The sequence below is a fragment of the Dipodomys spectabilis genome, unplaced genomic scaffold, assembly GCF_019054845.1.
Source record: "Dipodomys spectabilis isolate Male_0828 unplaced genomic scaffold, ASM1905484v1 ptg000193l, whole genome shotgun sequence".
Taxonomy (NCBI): Eukaryota; Metazoa; Chordata; class Mammalia; order Rodentia; family Heteromyidae; genus Dipodomys; species Dipodomys spectabilis.
In genome coordinates this window covers 5136609-5158439 of record NW_024870870.1, presented here as the reverse complement: position 1 = coordinate 5158439, position 21831 = coordinate 5136609, and the positions used below count along the sequence as shown (strand labels likewise).

Below are 21831 nucleotides of genomic sequence, written 5' to 3'. Positions count from 1 at the left end.
CTTCTACATCTTTCGTCTATGTGACGTACCCTTATTTTTGGTTTCTCTGTTTGCTGAATAAATGTATTACTGAAAACAAGATATTGACAACAAATCTGGGTTCAATTTTCATTTTTTAAATTTGAAACATAATATAAACTTTGTTGTGACTAGTCATTTTCTAAAACTGATATTCATGAACACTAATGTTTTGGTGCCTTTAAGTAAATTGAGACTTGATGTGGTATGGTAGTTCTTGTGTCTAATTGACTTAACCATTAGATTATTAATGTATAAACAGGTGCATTGCACTTTTTTATTTTTATATATAAAATAGTCCCCAAGGATTTACTTTAAAGTGATAAGGGGGAGGCGGTTGTCTTCATGTTCCATAGTTTATATTTATTTCAGTAAAAGTACTAATAATACATGATGTATGCTGGAGCAATATAAAAGATGAGAACATATTTCTAAAGAAAATGGGTTTATTGATTAAAACAGAAAACTTTGAAATAGTCATGTTTCTTGGTTGAAACTGTATAAATTTCATATGAATGTAGCTCCAGATGAGAATCAGGGATAAATTAACATATTACTGAGATTTACATCACAATGTAAGCAATATAGGTATTTTAAGGAATTGGTCATTCAAAGCACTAGATACTTGATGGATGAGGAATGGAATTGAAAATATCAGAGGAAAACAATTCAACATGCAGATATTATGATTTTATAATACTAATATGAAAGAAATGGAACTTTTGCCTTTCTGAAGAAGAAAGTTTAGCCAGTAATTTCAATGTAAGTCTTCAGTTGTAATGAGTCTAAAGTCTTTTTCTCCAAGATATTCAAGAGTACTATGCTCATCTTCTGAAGAGTAAGTAATTATTTTAATTAACTTTGCTTAATATTAATTTACTTGTAGCAAATAGGTTAAAATGTCTCCTCTTTCTTTCAATGTAATAACATACATTTCATATTATTAATGTCTCTTCATACAAGACTGAAATCACTATTTCAAACTAACACAAACAAAAAACAAAAATAACCTGATACAACCACCACAAATCCTAAATTATGTGAAAAAAATCAACAATATATAAAATATATCTGAGGAATAGGAAAAACAATGGCAAAATAACAACAGAAAATTCCCCTAGCTCTCTCTAATGAAACAGAGAATTAGAGTCCTAGCAGGTACTCCACTTCTAAAAAGTCACATCCAGTCAGTAATAACTATATATAGATATACAATTCAAAAGAAGATTTTATACTGTCTTCACAAGAAAACAGAAATATATGAAAAGGTGCCCAGCCAGGCACGTGACTGCTGTGACTGTGTTGGCCAACATATTTAAAAGCACAGCTGCAGTGTGGAAATAAAAGGTCCACATGGGAAAAAAAAGCAGGAACAGAAGTGTACATCGGAGCCAGCCACATCCATACTCAGAGACATTTAGAGATACCATTGGGCAGCCCGAACTGTCACTGGAACCACAAGTATTAACATCACAACATCTCACCACAATTGATTTCTACTCCTACACTTAATGGTCTAGACAAAAACCTAATTCCACAAAAACAAATCACAACAGAAGATCCAAACAATATATGGCAAATCAACCAAGAACATAAAGAGTCACCTATTAAGATTATAGAGCCCCCAAAACAAATCCTCCAAGTGAACACGGCAAATCAGAAAAAATACAAGAAAAGTGATGTCAAGGTAGTATAATTCACACAGTAAATAAGCAGGCATTAGAACAGACAATTAGGGACCTAGAAGATAGTTTTCAAAATACATTACAATTACTGCTGAAAATGTGATTAATGAAAAGATACAGAACCTCTACAAGAAATTTATTGAACAAGATGCAAACAACCAAAGATTAGCAAAATAACTCATGGAGACTACAAATAGAAAAATAAATTCTGAAAAGGCAAACGAGTCCAAGGAAAAAATGGATGCCTAGTTAAAAGATATGAGAGAAGATACAGCTAAATAAACAACCCTACCAACCCCCTCACCCAAAGAAAATAAGTAAAGAAAGTCCATACAAGGCCTAAAACAAAGCTTTATAAAGAGATAGAAGCCCTAAAAAATGACCAATTATAAAACAGGGAAATCAAAAACAAAGTATAAAGTCTTCATAGCAAATAGATGACAAAGAAGATAATATCAGGGGTAAAAGACCAAGTAGGTCCAATAGGAAAGAGGAAATAATCATTTAGAACAAATCCAAGAAATAAGAAATGATCTTGCCAGAACTTCATGACTCAGTTAGAAGATCAAATTTGGGGGAGATTGGTCTCAAGAAGGAGAAGAGCAGGAAACTAAATGGATGAGAAACATATTACAGAATTCTAGCAGAGAACATTCCAAACATCCAAAGAGATAGGCACATTCAGAAAAGAGAAGGCTTTAGAACACCAAACAGAATTGTAGAAGAGAACAACCCACCACCACATCATAATCCATTAGAGGATCATTAATGATCAAGGAAACGATTCTTAAAGCTGTCATAGAGAAAAGATTGATTATTTATAAAATATATACAGTCAGAATAAACACAGATTTCTTAGTTGATATGATAAAAAGAAGAGCCTGGCATGATATATAACAAACATTAAAGGCAAACAACTATCAACAGTGAATATGGTCCCAAGCCAAACTCTCCACCACATCAGCAGGATAGAAGTTAATCAAATATATCCTACAGAGAGAAGATCAAGAAGAACAGGAACTGGTTATATAAGATGAGAACTAGGTAAATATATTAAGAGTAGATAAGGCACAGCTCCTAAGAGCTCCTAAGAGAATTCACCCAAATAGATAAAATTAGAGAAAAAATGAGACATCATAACATAAATTAGCAAAATTGTGAATGTTATAAGAGTACTTTGAAAACCATATACCAATCACCTGGAGAATCCTGGAGTAATTGATGCTTTCCTATACTCGAACTGAACCAAGAAGTGATACATAAGAAGTAATGAAAATGAAACGTCAATAAACAATTTCCCATAACAGAAAAATCTAGTACGCAATAGATTTACCGTGAAATTAAGGCCTGCAAAGAACTTACAATACTCAGCTCTAACACTTCAATGGAATAGAAAGGGAAATGGAATTATCAAACACAATCTATGAAGCTAGAATTAGACTCTTCCCCAAATCAGCTAGAGACTCATCAAGGAAAAAGAACTATGAACCCAGCTTTTGATAAGCATTGATGCATAACTTCTCAATACAATTCTCACCAACCAACTTCAACAATTAACAAAAAAAAACATGCTGTGATCAAACAGTATTCATCCTAGGATATGGCTGGATTCAATATAATTGTCAATATACATAGCACACACCATCAGAAGAAGCAGGGACAAGAACCATATGATTGTTTATATGGTTGTAGAAATAGCTTTTAACAAACTCCAATACCCCTTTATGATTGATAAGAACGCATGGAACTTTCCTCAATATAATACAGAGTATGTATAGGACAAAGAGAAAATAAGCATGTACCTAACGATGGAGGCATGAAGACATTAAAATCATGAATGAGAAAAGGATGTCCACTCTCTCTACTACCCTTCAATATAGTAGTGGACTTTCTACCAAGGACAATAGGCAAGAGAAAAATATAAAAGGGATCCAAATATAAAAGAAATAAAACTATCCCCTTTCACAGATGAAATGATACTTTATATAAAGGACCCTATAGCTTCCCCCCCCAAAGTTAGTAAAAGTGATGCTAATCTTCAGCAATGTAGCAGGGTATAAAACCTACAAGAATCAGTAGTTTTCCTGTGTTACCAACAATGGGAAGATCCAGGCTGAAATCCAAAAACAACCTCATATGTATTAGCCTCAAAAGCAAATCAAATCTAAGCAAAACAAAACAACAATAAAACTAGGAATTAATTAATTTAACAAAAATGTGAAAGACTTCTATTGTGAAAACTTTAAAAGCCTAAAAGCGAAATTGAAGGAGATTCAAGGAAATGGAAAGTCTTTCAATGCTCCTGGTTGGAAGAATTAGCATTGTGAAAACTGCAATACTGCCCCCAAACAATTGGCAATGCAATACTCATAAACATCCCTACAATATTATTCAATGTAATAGAGAAAGCAATCCAAATGTATTATTGAATTACAAAATTACAGTTGAAAGAGAAGGCTTAGAAATGAACTCATAGGCCTATAGTCATCTTACACACACACACACACACACACACACACACACACACACACACTGGAATTCTATTCACCCATCAGAAAGGATGACTGTTTACCAGTCTTAAGGAACTTCAAAGCCTTGGGAAAACTATACCAAGAGAAAGGAATGCAGACTCGAGCAATATAGGTTTCACATATTCATTCATTCATGGTAGTTAGAAGGTACCTACAAATCTACAAGAGAGATTCTTCTATGGCTATGGAGGTTGAGCATTTCTTCATGTGTCTATTGGCCATCCTTCTTTCTTCTTCAGAGAAGTTTCTCTTTAAGTCATTAGCAGTTGTTTCTTTGAGGATTTGTTGTTGGGGGATTTAATTTTTTGAATTCCAAGTATATTTTAGATATGAGACCCTTGTCCGTTGCCCAAACCATAAAAGAAATACAAATCAAAACAACATTGAGATACTACCTCTCCCTAGTTAGAAAGGCAAAAATCTAGAACTCTAATAACAACAGATGCTGGAGGGGATGTGGACAGAAGGGAACCTTACTTCATTGTTGGTGGGAGTGTAAACTTGTTCAACCACTTTGGAAAGTAGTATGGATGTTCCTCAAAAGACTCTACATAGAGCTTCCATTTGACCCAACAGTCCCACTTTGGGCATTTACCCAAATGTTTACAAACAAGACCACACTAAAGCTACCAGCACAACTATGTTTATTGCAGCATTATTTACCATAGCTAAGATATGGAACCAGCCCAGATGCCCCTCAGTAGATGAATGGATCAAGAAAATATGGTATATATACACAATGGAATTCTATGCCTCCATCAGAAAGAATGACATTGCCCCATTTGTTAGGAAATGGAAAGACTTGGAAAAAATTATAGTAAGTGAAGTAAGCCAAGCACAAAGAAACATAGGTCCCATGATTTCTCTTATTTGCAATATCTAGTATATGTATGAGTCAAGCAGAAAAGGTCAGATAAGGTGATGTTAGGAAAATGAACCCTAAGATATGTATTTAAATGTTTTTTTTTCTTTCTTGCATTTGTTTCTAACGCAATTATAAGATTATTTCTTTGTTGTTTCGTATGTCCCTCCCCCACAGTATAACCCCTTCTTTCCCTGTATTTGATCTCGGTATAATTTGTGGAGGTGAAGGGGAAAAACAAGTCGTTTAAGGATACAGGTGGACCTGTTGCAACAATGAGAAGTACAAGTTGTCATGTCGAAAACAAACTTTACAATTTGTCGGGGGGGGCGGGGGAGGATTGGGTGAGGGGGGAAGAAGGATGGAAGGGATGGGAAGGGTAAACAAAGGAAGAGGCTACAATGCTTGATAACAAATTTACTCACTATCTTGCCCATGTAATTGTAACCCCTCTGTACAGTATTTTCACAATAAAAAAATAAAAATTAAAAAAAGAGAGATTCTTCCTCCAGTTTGAATTGCCATTATCAAGAAAACTGACAGTAGCAAATGCTAACGTGGATATAGCCAAATGGGAACTTTATTACACTGTTGGTGGGAAATTAAATTTGTTCAACCATTCTGAAGTGCAGTACAGACTTTCTGCAAAAGACTAAACAGATCTCCCTATGACACAGTAATTCCTCTCATGGGCAGTAATCCAATAAATAACAAACAAGCTCACATTAAAGCTACCAGTATAAGCATGTTCAGGGCCCAGGCCCAGAGTTCAAGGACTGGAAAAAAAGTTACCACTGTTGGTATTTGTTTCCCCAAATATGAACCTTTTCACATAAGATACAAAATCTTTCTATTTGCAACAGCTAGAAAAGGACTTACTTGTAGTGGGTGATAAAATGTCTCCTTTGTTGAATGTTAGGAAAAGCTGTAGGCAGTCCAAGAAAAGGGAGACTTTTTGTTGTTGTTGTTGGTGGTGGTGTTGTTGTTCGAGGGGCTTGAAGCCTGGGCATGGGCACTGTCCCTGAGCTCTTCAACTCAAGGTGAATGCTTTACCTTTTGAACCACATTGCCACTTCTGGTTTTCTGGTGGTTAAATGGAGATGAGTCTCAGGGACTTTCCTGCCCAAGTTGGCTTTAAACAGCAGTCCTCAGATCTTAGCTTCCTGGGTAGCTAGGATTACAGCTGTGAGCCACAGTCACCAGGCAAAAATGGGGGATTTTTATAAAAGAAAATCCACCTCTTCACCTGTGTCTAAACCTCAGATATTACTATTAGAACACTTTAACCTCAACTCATTTGATCTGACATTTGTAAATTTTCTCTTTTCCTTCATGTGGAAATACTGCAGTTAATGTCAACTCAACTGTGGGACTGGATCAATTGTATGGTAATCGCTAGCACCTAAATCAAAACATTTACATCAAAACAAATGAAACCCTCATTTCGAATAATTACTTTCTCTTTTTATTACAAATATGTGCTTGATTACTACTTAATGTGATATTGGACCTCCTAACAGAGTGATGACTTTTTCTTTCTCTTGAGCAATTGTCCTTCTTCCACATGGGTCAAATATTTAAGATTTCAAAAATTTCCATTGATAATTCATTAAGCTGACCTCTAAGAAAATGTGCATTTCTGGAATTGGTCTTCTCTGTTGTTCTTACATACACAGGCTTTCTATTATTTATTTGTTTTATAAGGAATTCTATTTTCCAATCTTTGTGTGACCAATTTTAGTCCCTCTGATCAGTCTTTCCTACCTTCTCTCAGGAGTCTTTAATTTCAGCCTGCCTCATAAAAAATGTATTAGTTATCAGCTAAATGAGTCCCAGCTTCAGTTTTTTCCTGACTTCATGTAGGCTGTGATAGGAGCCTTGACCGGCCTTGCTTACTGGAGTTTTTTACTTGTTTGTTTTGTTTTTAGAGGTCTAGGATTACTAGTCAATGTATTAGCTTCTCTGGGCCTCAGTGATCACCTGGACTAGCATCAATGGGTTTTTGCCCTAATGATACAAAAACAGCTGACTAAATTCCTGTTTTAATTGTCTCAAAATGAGGCAATCTGGCATCCTTGCAAAGCCATTAATCATATTCTGCTACCACTTACAGAAATGGTCTATCAATGCTTATCAATGGCTTTTCAAGGTTGACTGTAAAAAATGTTTATTTCTGTGTGGGAGGACCATATAAAAAACAAAAAAATCACATTGTACATTATAAATACTTTAGAAACAACAGCAAGAAAAAAAAACGCACTTGTGTCCCTATCTTGGAGTTCATTTAGCTTAACATCACCTTATCTATTCATATGCACATAGCTTTTGACCTTTTCTGCTTATCCACAACATATATTAATTATTGCCAATAAGGGATACCACGTGACTGATGTTTCTTTGGACTTGGATTATTTTAGTTAATATAATTTTTCCAAGTCTTTCCATTCCGTAACAAATTAGGCGATGTCATTCTTTCTGATGGATGATAGAATTCCCATACACACACACACACACACACACACACACACACACACACACACACACACACACACACACACACACACACACAAACTCACAATGTTTTCTTGATCCAGTCATCTACTGAGGGACATTGGGGTTGGTTCCATATCTTAGCTATGGGAAATACTGCTGCAATAAACACAATAGTATTGATGATTTTAATATGGTCTTTTTGCTGACTATTTAGGTGAATGCCCAAAAGTGGGATTGCTGGGTCATACGGGAGCTCTATGTGGAATCTTTTAAGGAACCTCCATACTGCTTTCCAAGTGGTTGAACAAGTTTACACTCCCACCAAGAATGAAGTAGGGTTCCCTTCTGGCCACATCCCCTCCAGCATCTGTTATTGTAAAAATGTGGAGCGCTTCTCCAATTTGTGTGTCATACATGCACAGGGACCATGCTAATCTTCTCTGTATTGTTCCAATTTTAATGTATGTGCTGTTGAATTGAGCACAGAACATTTTTTATATATAAAGTGGAATTGATTTTCTTAAACTAGACAATTCAACAAAAAATAAGTTCAAAAGAATTGTTGTGAAATTTTAGAACCATGTATTTCTTACATAAGCACACATTTAAGCCTAAAGTCAAGATTGATATGTCAAAAACAAAATAATTCCTCATATTTGTTGTTCAACAGATGTGTAGGAGGAGGCACCTATCATAATGAACACTGCAGCAAGTGTTAAGTTTTTTTTAAGTTTTAATGTTTTAAATATGTTTAATTTTGGGAACTTGCTTATATGCCAAAATTAAGATTGTTTGGTAGGTCATATAACTTTTCTATAAAGTATTTAAGATTTATGGTGGCATACATATACTACTAAGTATGTACATTTCAGAGTTTATAGAAACCTTACTAATGAGAAGCTGCAAAGTCTTTGTATGAAGAAACAGCGAAGAGTTAAGGCTTTGTTTTTTTTAATTAATTAATTTAATTTATTTTATTTGTGAACATAATGTACAGAAGGGTTACAATTACATGGGCAGGATAATGCGTACATTTCTTACCAAGCATTGCAGCATCCTCCTTTGTTTACCCTTCACGTCCCTTCCCAGCCTACCCCTCCCTCCCCAGTCCCAATCCTTCTCCCTCTCCCCCCCCAGCCCCCCCCCCCCTGCAACGACGTTGTAAAGATCGTTTTCGACATGACAACTTGTACTTCTCATTGTTGCAACAGGTCCACCTGTATACTAAAACGACTTGTTTTTCCCCATCTCCTCCACAAGTTATACTGACATCAAATAAAGTGAAAGCAGGGATTATACTGGGGGGGAGGGACATACAAAGCAACAAATAAATAATCTTATAAATGCGTTAGAAACACATGCATGAAAGAAAAAAACATTAAAATACATATCTAAGGGTTCATTTTCCTAACATCACATTATCTGACCTTTCCTGCTTGACTCATACATATACTAGATATTGCAAATAAGGGAAACCATGGGGCCTATGTTTCTTTGGGCCTGGCTTACTTCGCTTGATATAATTTTTTCCAAGTCTTTCCATTTCCTAACAAATGGGGCAATGTCATACTTTCTGATGGAGGCATAGAATTCCATTGTGTATATATACCACATTTTCTTGATCCATTCATTTACTGAGGGGCATCTGGGTTGGTTCCATATCTTAGCTATGGTAAATAATGCTGCAATAAACATAGATTTGCTGGTAGCTTTAGTGAGATCTTGTTTGTAAATATTTGGGTAAAGAACACTGCTGGAGGAATATCAATACCAAATTTCAAACTCTACTATAAAGCCATGGTAATCAAAACAGCTTGGTATTGGCATAAGAACAGACCTCAGGACCAATGGAATAGAATTGAAAACCCAGAAATGAACCTGCAGACCTATAGCCATCTAATCTTCGATAAGGGAGCTAAAACTATAGAATGGAAGAAAGACAGCCTCTTCAGTAAATGGTGCTGGCAAAATTGGTTAACTACTTGTAGAAAACTAATGCTAGATCCTTATATATCACCCTGCACCAGAATCAACTCCAAATGGATCAGACCTCGAAGTCAAAGCAGACAACCTGAAAGCATTACAGGATGGAATAGCAGAAACCCTAGGTCTCCTTGCCTCAGGCCGAAATTTTCTGAATAGAGACCCGGAAACACAACAAATCAAAGAAAGTTTGGACAAATGGGATTGCATAAAATTGCAGAGCTTCTGCATGGCAAAGGACATAGCTAGCAAGATCAATAGAAAGCCCACGGATTGGGAGATCTTTACTAGCCATGCAATGGACAAGGGTGTCATGTCTAAAATATACTTGGAACTCAAAAAATTAAATCCTCAAACAAACAACTGCCCAATAAACAAGTGGGTGAAAGACTTAAAGAGAAACTTCTCTGTAGAAGAAAGAAGGATGGCCAATAGACACGTGAAGAAATTCTCAACATCCCTAGCCATAAAAGAAATGCAAATCAAAACCACATTGAGATACCACCTCACTCCAGTTAGAATGGCTATAATCAAGAACTCTAACCACAACAGATGCTGGAGGGGATGTGGACAGAAGGGAACCTTACTTCATTGTTGGTGCAAATGTAAACTTGTTCAACCACTTTGGAAAGCAATATGGAGGTTCCTCAAAAGACTTCACATAGAACTCCCCTATGACCCAGCAATCCCACTTTTGGGCATTTACCCAAATGTTTACAAATAAGACTTCGTTAACTACACTGTTTCTGTTAAAATTTTAGGGCTTCCTTACTTTATATGTTAGTCAGGAACAAAAATGATTATATAAACCATATACAGATGATGAGATGAGACATAAATAGTAATCTTAGAGGGTAAATTTAAAGACTACTCATAGCCTATAAAACTCTTGTTGAACATCATAATCTTAGCCAGTTTTAATTGTACTGGAATATGAGAAAATAGTAAAATCTAATATGTAGTACACTTCAAATATTGGAAACAGTGGTATTTGGTTTTTATTTTATTAATCATTAATACTTAATTATTGGTTTTCTTTATTTGTAGCATTGTTTTCCTTGTTGTAATATAATATAACTTTTTGTAAGTCATCGTTACAAAATACTTTGAAAATGTTACTGGGATGGCTATACCATTTTTTATTTTTATTTTTTATTTTTATTTTTTGTTGGTCGTGGAGCTTGAACTCTGGGCCTGGGCGCTGTCCCTCAGCTCTTCAGCTCAAGGCGAGCGCTCTACCACTTGAGCTACAGCGCCACTTCCGGTTTTCTGGTGGTTTATTGGAGATAGGAGTCTCACGGTCTTTCCTGCTCAGGCTGGCTTTGAACCACGATCCTCAGATCTCAGCCTCCTGAGTAGCTAGGATTACAGGCGTGAGCCACCAGCGCCCGGCCATACCATTTTTTATAGTTGCATGTGAATTTACAAAGAGCAAAATTAAGAACAAAATATTGAATAAAATTTTCTCAAGTAGAGTTTGAATCCGGAGTGTTGATAAATGTCCACACATAAATCTTAGCCCTAGGCTGAAGCAGTGTTTTTACAAAGTTGAGGCCACAAAATTGAGAGATGGTTTTTGTGTTTAGTTTTTTGTTTTTGTTTCTGTTGGTTGTGGGGCTTGAACTCTGGGTCCTGTGTACTGCTCCTCAGCTCTCCATCTCAAGGTTATTGCTACCACTTGAGACACAGCACCACTTCCATCTTCTTCTGCTTATGTGGTGCTGATGAATGTGGTGTTGATGGGTTATCATACATCAAATACCTTCAAATGTACATGTAGAGTCTAAAGATAGCAGTATGAATATTCTCATACAGCTCTTGTTTATCTGTTATGCACTTTCAGTATTATGATATTTCTCTCTTTCATTCTCTCTTATTTCCTCTCTTTCTCTTTCATGCTCCATGTCTGCTACTTAGAATTTCTGCTGGGCTACTATTATCCTTCAGGACCCACTGGGATTTTGGGAACATGATAGGGACCTTCAGTTACCCTTGCATTTTTTAAGAGTTATAAGAGTGACGTGATATTATCCTTTGCCATTCTAAATGGCAAAACAACAGATCTAGGAATTCCTGTTCACTTTTAGTACTATTACAAATTTTCCTCATAGGAATCATTGGGATGGATAAGATACTTTTAACCTGTGTCCTAAAGATCTTTTCCTTTTACAAGCAACCCTTTTCTTTTATTATCAGTAAGTAACAAAAACAAAACTATCCTATGGAAAGTAGGCTGAAGTTGTTCACAGGGATGAAAAACAAGGAAGTGGGGGAAATGAGCAAAGATCCTCATAGCAGTTTATCATGTACACTTTGTCAGAATGACAATGTGCTGGGAAGTCTAGATTAAATCACTAAACACCTGAAATATATAAATATATGTACATATATTTATATATGTATATTTATTTATATATGCATATATGTGTGTATATGCCCTTATATATGTACACATGTATATTGCTCTACATACAAATACACACATACAAATACACATGTATACATGCACACATGGAGAAAGACGCATAGATACAGCCAACACAAGTTTCACTACTTGTTGAATATGCCCTAGACGGAATGCTTGGAACCAAATATGTTGAAGATATATTTGTCTCTAAGAGTTCTTTTAGCACTTCTCTTATGTCTTAAAACTGGTAGGTTTTGACAGATTCAACTTGCAAATGCAGTACAAGTGATAGTAAATCACCGAGAAATCTCAGTAAGTATAGGTTATATGGTGTCTCCTTGCTTCCCACGGAATCCTTGCTCTTGTAGACACTCTCAACAACCAAAACAGTAGGAGAATATCCTGGTAATGAATAAAGTTACACGGCATCTTTCCTTGAGCTCTTTTCCAACAGCCAGCATCAATTCCTAAGGAATGAGTGAATCCACAGAAGACTGGAGCTCAGGTCAACATTTAACCAACCCATGTGATAAGTCTAAAGTGAAAAATGCTGACCGAGGTCTTGCATTTCCTGGCCACGAAAATAAGAAAAGTATTTGTAATGTATTAAAATTTGAGAATAATTGGTACCCTGTCAATAAATGTGTAGAATACAATTATACCAACTGACAAAAGATGCATTTCATTTGTGTGCTTTTGGACTTGGCGAGTGATTTTTGGTGAGTCTACACAAGTAGAATCAACATAAATCAAGCCAGCATTTCTCCATTTAAGATACAAGGAAAGGATACAGGTTGACCCATTGTAGCAATGAGATGTACAAGACACTCTATCTGGGGAGACTAAGACCACATGATGGGTTTTTCTACAACCCCCATTATTCCACCAACCTTACTCCCCTCTCCTCTTCACTCTTCTAAGGGTTAAAATATTTAATTCATATACTAATCCACCTCATCACCAAATTTGATTTAAAGGATTTCTGCTCTTGTTATCAATGTTTGTTTAAGGGTTCAAATTCTGTTTGTCAAAATTTGCCTTGCATTTTGTTTGGTATTGCCTACTATTCTGACATTGACCACGTGGTTTTATCATGTTGGGAAAAAAATATCACTTTGTCACTGGAATTCCAAAAAAACGTATGGCTGATTTTCATTTTTTAAAAACCCAAGTGCATCTTAGAACTTTAGTTTAAAAATGTGTGTGTGAAAACATGTTCAACATAATCTCATTATAAAAACTGTGTAGCAAGTTATCTTCTTCTATGTCTTGATAGTGATACTTCCTATCAAATTTGCTGTTTGTTAAAAGAAAACCCTTATTCAAGGGTAGTAGTAAAAGGAATGAGACCCAGCTCAGCACCTAGCCAGCTGTGATGAAAAACAAACCAGTAAGGAAGTAAGAATTGTCTTAAAATGTTTGTTCCACATATCTGTTTATGTCCCCAGAAACTTCGAGTATAGGAGATGGTATGAGTATGCCTTAAAAGACAGCTTGTGAATAAAGTTGGTAAGTAATTCTTGGCTGTGATTTAACATTAAAACTAGCATGTCATTCTCTATGTCCATCTAAAGGCGTTTCTTTAACGTATGTGTATAATTTTGTAAGTAACTAAACAGGAGTTTTGACAATTCATCTGAGGGAGGCGGTCTTGCCCAGATCCTGCCTGGACCATCCTACCTCCACCATGGTACACTGGACTCCTGCCTGACTTCATCACACACAGCTGATTATTGGTAAAATACTGATTTAGATTTACAAACACTAAGACTCTTATGGGACACTCTCTGCAAACCTTACTCATCCTGATATGAAAAACCCAGCTATGTTGTTATACTATTGAAACATGTATAGGCCAGGAGAGCCTCTCATACAATTTAGTTATCAGGTTTTCCAGGCATACAAGCTATGCTCAAACTCTCATCCCATCTATTGAATTTTGTCATTGCAGAGTTCTGGCAAGTATTTGTTGATCAATTCTTGGCAGGGTGCACATAAACTCTACTTGTTCTCACTGATCCCCTTGTTGCTTTAATTGGAAATGATAAAGGGTTTTTTGTGGCAAAGATTGTAGTTCAAAGCCAGCCCAGGCACACAAATCCCTGAGACTCTATCTCCCAACTAACCATCAAAAAGCCAGGGTAGAAGCTGGCTCAAAAATTAACCAGCCAAATGCTAATGTGGCCCTGTGACTCAAAGTGGTATAATGCTAGCCTCGAGCAGAATTGCTCAGGGAAATTGCTCAGGCCTTGAGTTCAAAGCTCATATCCCAGCCACAAGTACCTAGATCCCAGGACAAGGTGGAAAAGAATAAGAGGAAAAGATGTTACATCATCCACTTTGTGCCTGCCCTTTCAAAATTAACCAGATCCAGGAGGTCAATAGAAACAAGTTGAGAATCTTGTCCATCTAATGTCCATATCTGTCTAACTCATAAATGCACAGGAATTTACATTCTTGCCTTTGTTACCTGCTATTTATAGGAAATGATCAAGGTCTCTCACCAGGCCCTTAACTACTCAAATCCAGCCCTAGTTTCTGACTGGTTTTAGGCTCATGATCCAAATGGAACTTTTCTGGTTTATTCCCTGGTTGTGTTTTCTGATGTCACTCATATCAACTAGTCCTGCCACCTTGTCAGCCTTTTGCCTGATCTCAGTATTTTCAAGTTTCTCTCTAACAGGATAACAGCCCTCACTCAAACCTGGGACCAAGTCAAGGACATCCGATTACTGCAGGCAGCCAGAGGCTTTGCTTACACTGCTCTGGACCGAGCACAGACCTGGACCTGAAGACGCCAGCCCCAGTGACTCCTGGACACACTTATGACAGAAAAGACCATGATGACCCTCCACCTTTTATACTCCAGGGTTCAAAATGATGGAATCTGCTTTGTTCTCATAACTGCATGATTCTCCTCTCTCAGCCCAATTCTTTTTATGTATCCAAAGATCCTATATGAAGAACTTGCTTCTTCCCACTTGGCCCTATCATTTTATGTATCTAAAGATGGAATATGAAGGATTGACCCCCACCCTGCTGTCCCAGGCTCATACACAATACAGGCAAAATCCCAGGTATGTGTGAACTCCTTTTATGTGCAGGCAGGGCAATCCATATAATCCAGTTGTAAACATCCCACTGTGGGCAAAACTGAAAGGCCTCCACTTTCCTTGACCTAGGGGCTTTTCATTAACCTCTACCTCCTTGCTCAGTCCTCCTATAAAAACTCAGATCCTGTTTCAGGTCCCTCACACAACCTCCAAACCTGCTTTTGTCAATAAACAGTCCTCTTCTCTTGATGATGAAGTCCGTCCTATTCCTTTTCCATTCTCCTAAATTTTCCTAACAAGGACAGGCTGTATTCTATGACACAGAAGAGAGAAAATTACTAAGCATTCATTTACAGCTTTCTGAATATTTCTGATTCTGCACACATCAATTATCTATCCATACCTATGTCCGAGTGAGAGGATTTTAAAAGAATTTAGTGTTGGTTCTAATGCATTACATTAAGATATTTAGAAACAACTGAGAAACCTAAAGGTCTATACGATTTTTTGGTGGGACTGAAGGGATAGCAGAATTTGGTTTTCTATAATTTGAGCAATTTGCAAAAAGAATTGGCAAATTACAATTTACATTTGCAGCATACTTGACACATTAATTTTTGTGTATTGAAAGGAGCACAAGACTCAACAATATGTCAATGTTATCCTCTTATTTATCTCTAAAGGTTTATGTTCTGGTCATTTAATATTAAAACTTCAAAAAAATTAATCTTTAGCAAGTCATGCAAAGGGGTTTCACTTCATATTGTCAGTGTTGAATAATGTGTATGTGCATTTCAATGTACAATACATCTGGATCATTGTCAATCATTCCACTTTCCGAATTTTTATACATTTTATAGTAAAAATCGTGTACAGAGGGGTTACAGTTATATGAGTAATGTCTTCTGCATCATATTCACATATTTTAAGTGAATATCGAAGGTAATTTACCTAATATTGGAAGTTTAGGAGCGGTCTTCTTTTTCTGATAGTAGCAAGAGTCAGTTTAATTATGCAGATTCCACTATGGAGTGAGCCCTTTAGTCTTCTAACTTTTAGATAAATTTAGAGTTATTTTTTATTAATAATTACAAACGTTTTATTTCAGTATTTGAAAACGCTGCCCTAATTATTTTAAAACTTTCACATTAAGCTAGGCTGAACTTTTTTTTCCCATTTGCCCCACTAGCTCAGGTTAAGTCTCCTTTGGCTTTATTGTTTGAGAGGCCAAGGGAAGAGGGTAAACAGAAAGATGATTATTACTCAGATATCTCCTTCCTCTTCTGGTTTTGCTATTCTTATTGAGAGGAATACTAGATCAGTGAACAATAGTAATGCTTGATTTCACCATACAAGGGAGCATTCCTGGCATGTCAATTATTGTTTCTCAGAATCACTTGAACTGATTACTCTTTCCTTTTCTGTAACAGTAACCTCACTCTGGCACCCTTTGTGCAGAGGGAAGCACACTAACAGGTTTTTAGCTGTAAATTGGTATTCTATATCTTAACTTACTACTACCAAAAATATAAAGCTTTGGCTATATAAATGCAAAGGCACTGATTGTCCAATAATACCTTATAGGCAATTCTACTCAGCTCTCTCCTCCTCTCCTATCCTCCCTTCTCTTCTCCTCATTTACTCTCCCTTCCCTTCTTCATTCCTTTTTTCTCTGTCTTCGTAATCATCTCTAACTTCTCACTTTCTATCTTCCAGTAGCAAGTGATTTGGTTTATCAGACAACACATAAATCATTGAACAAATATTTTTTCTCCTTTTTGTGATTATTTATTCTTAAAAGAAGTGAGTTTTAGTAGAGCACCAGTGGCTTCCACCTAGCTACTAGGTAGGTTCAAATTTGACAATTGCAATTCCAAGCTATTCCAAACGAATAAACCTAAAAGATTCTTTTCTCCACTTGTAGTAAAAGGAAGAAATGAAGGTGTGACTCAGGTGGTATAGTCCAAACATTGAGAATTAATGCCCATATAGAGCTCAAGGCCAGTAGTTCAAAACCCAGTACCAACATAATATTAAAAAATGCGTCCTTCAATTGAAAACCCAGAAATGAACCTACAGACCTATAGCCATCTAATCTTCGATAAGGGAGCTAAAACAATAGAATGGAAGACAGACAGCCTCTTCAGTAAATGGTGCTGGCAAAACTGGTTAACTACATGTAGAAGATCTTTACTAGCCATACAACGGACAAGGGTCTCATATCTAAAATATACTTGGAACTCAAAAAATTAAACCACCCAACAACAAATCCTCAAAGAAACAACTGCCCAATAAGTAAGTGGGCGAAAGACTTAAAGAGAAGCTTCTCTGAAGAAGAAAGAAGGATGGCCAATAGACACATGAAGAAATGTTCAACATCCCTAGCCATAAAAGAAATGCAAATCAAAACAACATTGAGATATCACCTCACTCCAGTTAGAACAGCAAAAATCAAGAACTCTAACAACAACAGATGCTGGAGGGGATGTGGACAGAAAGGAACCTTACTTCATTGTTGGTGGGAATGTAAACTTGTTCAACCACTTTGGAAAGCAGTATGGAGGTTCCTCAAAAGACTCCACATAGAGCTCCCCAACGACCCAGCAATCCCACTTTTGGGCATTTACCCAAATGATCACAAACAAGGCCACACTAAAGCTACCAGCACAACTATGTTTATTGCAGCATTATTTACCATAGCTAAGACATGGAACCAACCCAGATGCCCCTCAGTAGATGAATGGATCAAGAAGATGTGGTATATATACACAATGGAATTCTATGCCTCCATCAGAAAGAATGACATTTCCCCATTTGTTAGGAAATGGAAAGGCTTGGAAAAAATTATATTAAGTGAAGTAAGCCAGGCCCAAAGAAACATAGGTCCCATGGTTTCCTTTATTTGCAATATCTAGTATAGGTATGAGTCAAGCGGAAAAAGTCAGAGAATGTGATGTTAGGAAAACGAACCCTCAAATATGTATTTTAATGTTTTTGTTTCTTTCATGCATGTGTTTCTAACGCATTTATAAGATTATTTCTTTGTTGCTTTGTATGTCCCTCCCCCACAGTGTAACCCCCGCTTTCACTATATTTGATGTCAGTATAACATGTGGAGGAGATGGGGACAAACAAGTCGTTTAAGGATTCAGGTGGACCTGTTGCAACAATGAGAAGTACAAAATGTCATGTCAAAACCAGCTTTACAATGTCGGTGGGGGGGGGGGGGGTATGATTGGGTGGGAGGGAGGGGGGAGGCTGGGAAGGGAGGTGAAGGGTAAACGAAGGAGGAGGCTGCAATGCTTGGCAAGAAATGTATGCATTATCCTGCCCATGTAATTGTAACCCCTCTGTACAGTATGTTCTCAAATAAAATAAAATAAAATTAAAAAAAAAAATGCGTCCTTCTATTTTGAATGGGGATATTTCTCCAAAAATTCATACCCAGGACAATTTTCAAGGTAAAAGAGTTTTTCAAAGGCTCTTTAAGTTCTTAACCTGATTTCTCTGCTTGATTTACTTTATAGGAAATAGGAACCATTTGTTAGGAAATGGAAAGACTTGGTAAATATTATATTAAGTGAAGTAATCCAGACCCAAAGAAACATAGGTCCCATGGTTTCCCTTATTTGCAATATCTAGTATATGTCTGAGTCAAGAAGAAAAGGTCAGATAAGTTAAACTAAAAATTTTTCATCATGTCCTTAACAAGAATCTCCAAGATTGGCCTTGATAATTCCGTCATAGACGACTGGGTTCATGCAAATGTCAGTTATGTTTTGGTTACAATATTTTCCACAGTTGCTTAGGTTGCAAATCTCTCACAGCACATATAGTGTCTGGAAAAAGTGCTGTCTTGCTAGGAACTTAAGGTATTTTTGAGGATCACAGTTCATTGCCAGCCCGAGTAGGAAAGACTATGTGATTCTTATCTCCAATAAACCATCAGAAATCCGAAAGTGGCACTATGTCTGAAGTGATTGAGTGCTGGCCTTGCGCCCCATGACTGACCAAATAAAAAAGAAAGAAAAGTATATATACATATATATATATATATATATATATATATGATGAGATGAATTACATTTAAATATGTATACATATATATGATACATATTTAAATTAAATATATGATTTATTTATAGTATATTCGTATATTTATATATATAACATGTTAATATTTTATCTGTATGTTTATAAATGTATTTGTAATTTATATCCAAAGAATACATCTGAAGATTTTGGGGAAATTTTAGTTTCTAAAGGATTACCACTGACCCATCATACTTTCAATCATTTTTTCCACTTATTACAATGTCTGCAGTACTAAGACTGAATGATTATGGAACAGAGCAGTTGTTTTATTCCTTAAGATTTTGGATTAGAAACATCTACTTATTTGGTATGAAACCTACCAAAATGTGATCTTGAAATCACACTCCACAAACTGGACATATACATCAATTTACCAACTTATAAGTCTCAAACTTTTATTTGAATTCTGTATGTCATATACATTCAGCTTCCCTACAAACATGCATGCATATTCATGTTCACATACATCCCCATACTCACATGACATACTAAATGTAACACTGTAATAAAAAATAACTTAATTACTGAAAAAGAACACCTTCACAAATGTAATTAAATATCATTTTTTAAATATAATGCATTATTGAAATACTGATGAAAGTGCAGCTGGGAGGATGTTTCACATAGAGTGCCAACCTAAAGATCACGTTTCTCAATCCAAACACCATTATTTCCATCCTTCTTTCTCCCATTATAAAAATGATTACAGAATTCACCTACATGTTTCTTAATCATTGATTGAATAAAGAAATTGTAATATATATATATATATATTTATGCATATATACACAATGATATATTATTTAGCCAGTCATTGTAATGGAATACCTTCATCTTCAGGAAAATAGATAGAAATGGAAACCTTCAGATTAAAGCAATAAGCCATACTGTGTAAACAAATACTAGATTTCTCACATATAGACTCTAGATCCAGAAAGTAAAATGAATAACCCACGTATAAAAGATGGAACTGATTGAGTTTGGAAAAAAGTGAATAAGGAGATGAAGAGAAATAGTGTGGAGTAAATATGTTCAATTACTTCATAAGTTAGTATGATCACATAATAAAATTTCAGTTATAAAAATAGGATAATTAATTAATATAAAGAATAAAATTTAATACGCAACATTATGTGGACATATGTGTATAAAACAATAAAATTACTTTGTGAAATTAATATTTGGTAATAAGAAGAAAAATTCATTCCAGTTGTTATAGATTCATATGTTAATTTCCTTTTTTTCAGTTATTTCCCTGACAAACTAAAAGGAGAAATAGGCTTTGCTCATTTAGAAAGACAATCTTGTCCAATTAGCATTAAAGTATTCTAGCTAATTACTGTCAATGTGAAATTGTTCAATCAAATTCAGTATTATATTAGAATATTTCTAATGCATTCTTCAAAATATTCTCTATAGGTATGTATTTTTGCTATTTATTGAATATGTTTTGTTTACTTAATTGCTATATACCATTTTCTGAATGGAGTTTGGCTTACGCAACTAGGATATATTATACCTGACCAGAAAATCAATTATTCAAACAGTTTTTTTTTTTATCAAAAATGTTTATTGTGAAATAAAGGGCTAAATCCAAATTATGTATATTTGAAGACAGTACTTGGTTAGTCCTCACATTCCCCATTCCCTTCTTGAGAATAATACACATTGTAAGGAAATGCTTAGAATGTTTTGGAGAAATAGCTTGACTTTAAACCAGTGAGTTACTCTATGCTGCGTTTTGTTTACTTTATATACAGAATAGCTAAATTCTTACCTTATCATTTTCCTTAGGCTTTATACTCAGGTTTAATAGCTAATTGGAGACAGATAAATATATAAACATTTTTTAACAGTGGTTAAATTTAGGTACAACTATACTCATGCAGATAGGCCTCATAAGTCATGAGACCATGATATCAAAATGTTAACCTATACTTACTGGTGTCATGTTATGTGATTTTGCGTATTATAAACAGTGGTTATTAGCATTTGTTTTGTAAACAACATCATTTCATGGGTTAGGAACTGAGGTGAGATATTATACTCAGAACAAAATTTAAGGAGGCACCCAAAATTAGTTACCAAGATATACATCATGTAACACAATGTTTGAAAAATGCAAGCTAAAGGAAATACTTTATGAAAAATCAAAAATTAAAATAAATACAGAATCAGTATGACTGATTTTTCTTTTACCCCAGTTGAAATACGGCTTGCATGATGACTTTTCTGATTTTATGCTTAGTTAGGTCTTGAAATTTAGTTGGAGAAGCTATGTTCTTTCATGTATTCCTTTGTTAGATCAAAGAGGAAATGAATTCCATGCCAGAATCAACATGCATTATAATGCTACAGTTGTATACTTTGCCAAAGTTTCAAATCAGCTCGAGTAGCTTGGGTCTTTTTCGGATCTAACTAAATAGGTATGCAATTTTGTCAGTACTAGAAACATTTTGACCACCAATTATTAAAATAGTATTTTCCAGAAACTACTATTCTCTTTTCATGAGATTTTTAATTTCATTTATGTAATGTGCTGATGTTTTCCTTTAGATAACCCACATTCAGTAATCTACAAACAGTGTAATTTGGAGTAGTTTAAAATTATGTACACTCATGTACACTGCTCAGATTCTATTATTTGCATATTTTGTTCTTGTTAAATCAGTGGTATTTACTATTGGACTTATTCATTGCATTT

At 35.5% G+C, this 21831-nt stretch overlaps 1 non-coding gene across 1 annotated transcript; it reads right to left on the bottom strand.

Annotated features, from left to right (window-relative positions):
- Positions 1-7966: 7966 nt before the first annotated feature.
- Positions 7967-8073, bottom strand: LOC122121680. The gene has a single exon (XR_006150007.1). It is a non-coding gene; the product is annotated as a U6 spliceosomal RNA (small nuclear RNA).
- Between the last annotated feature and the right edge of the window lie 13758 nt (positions 8074-21831).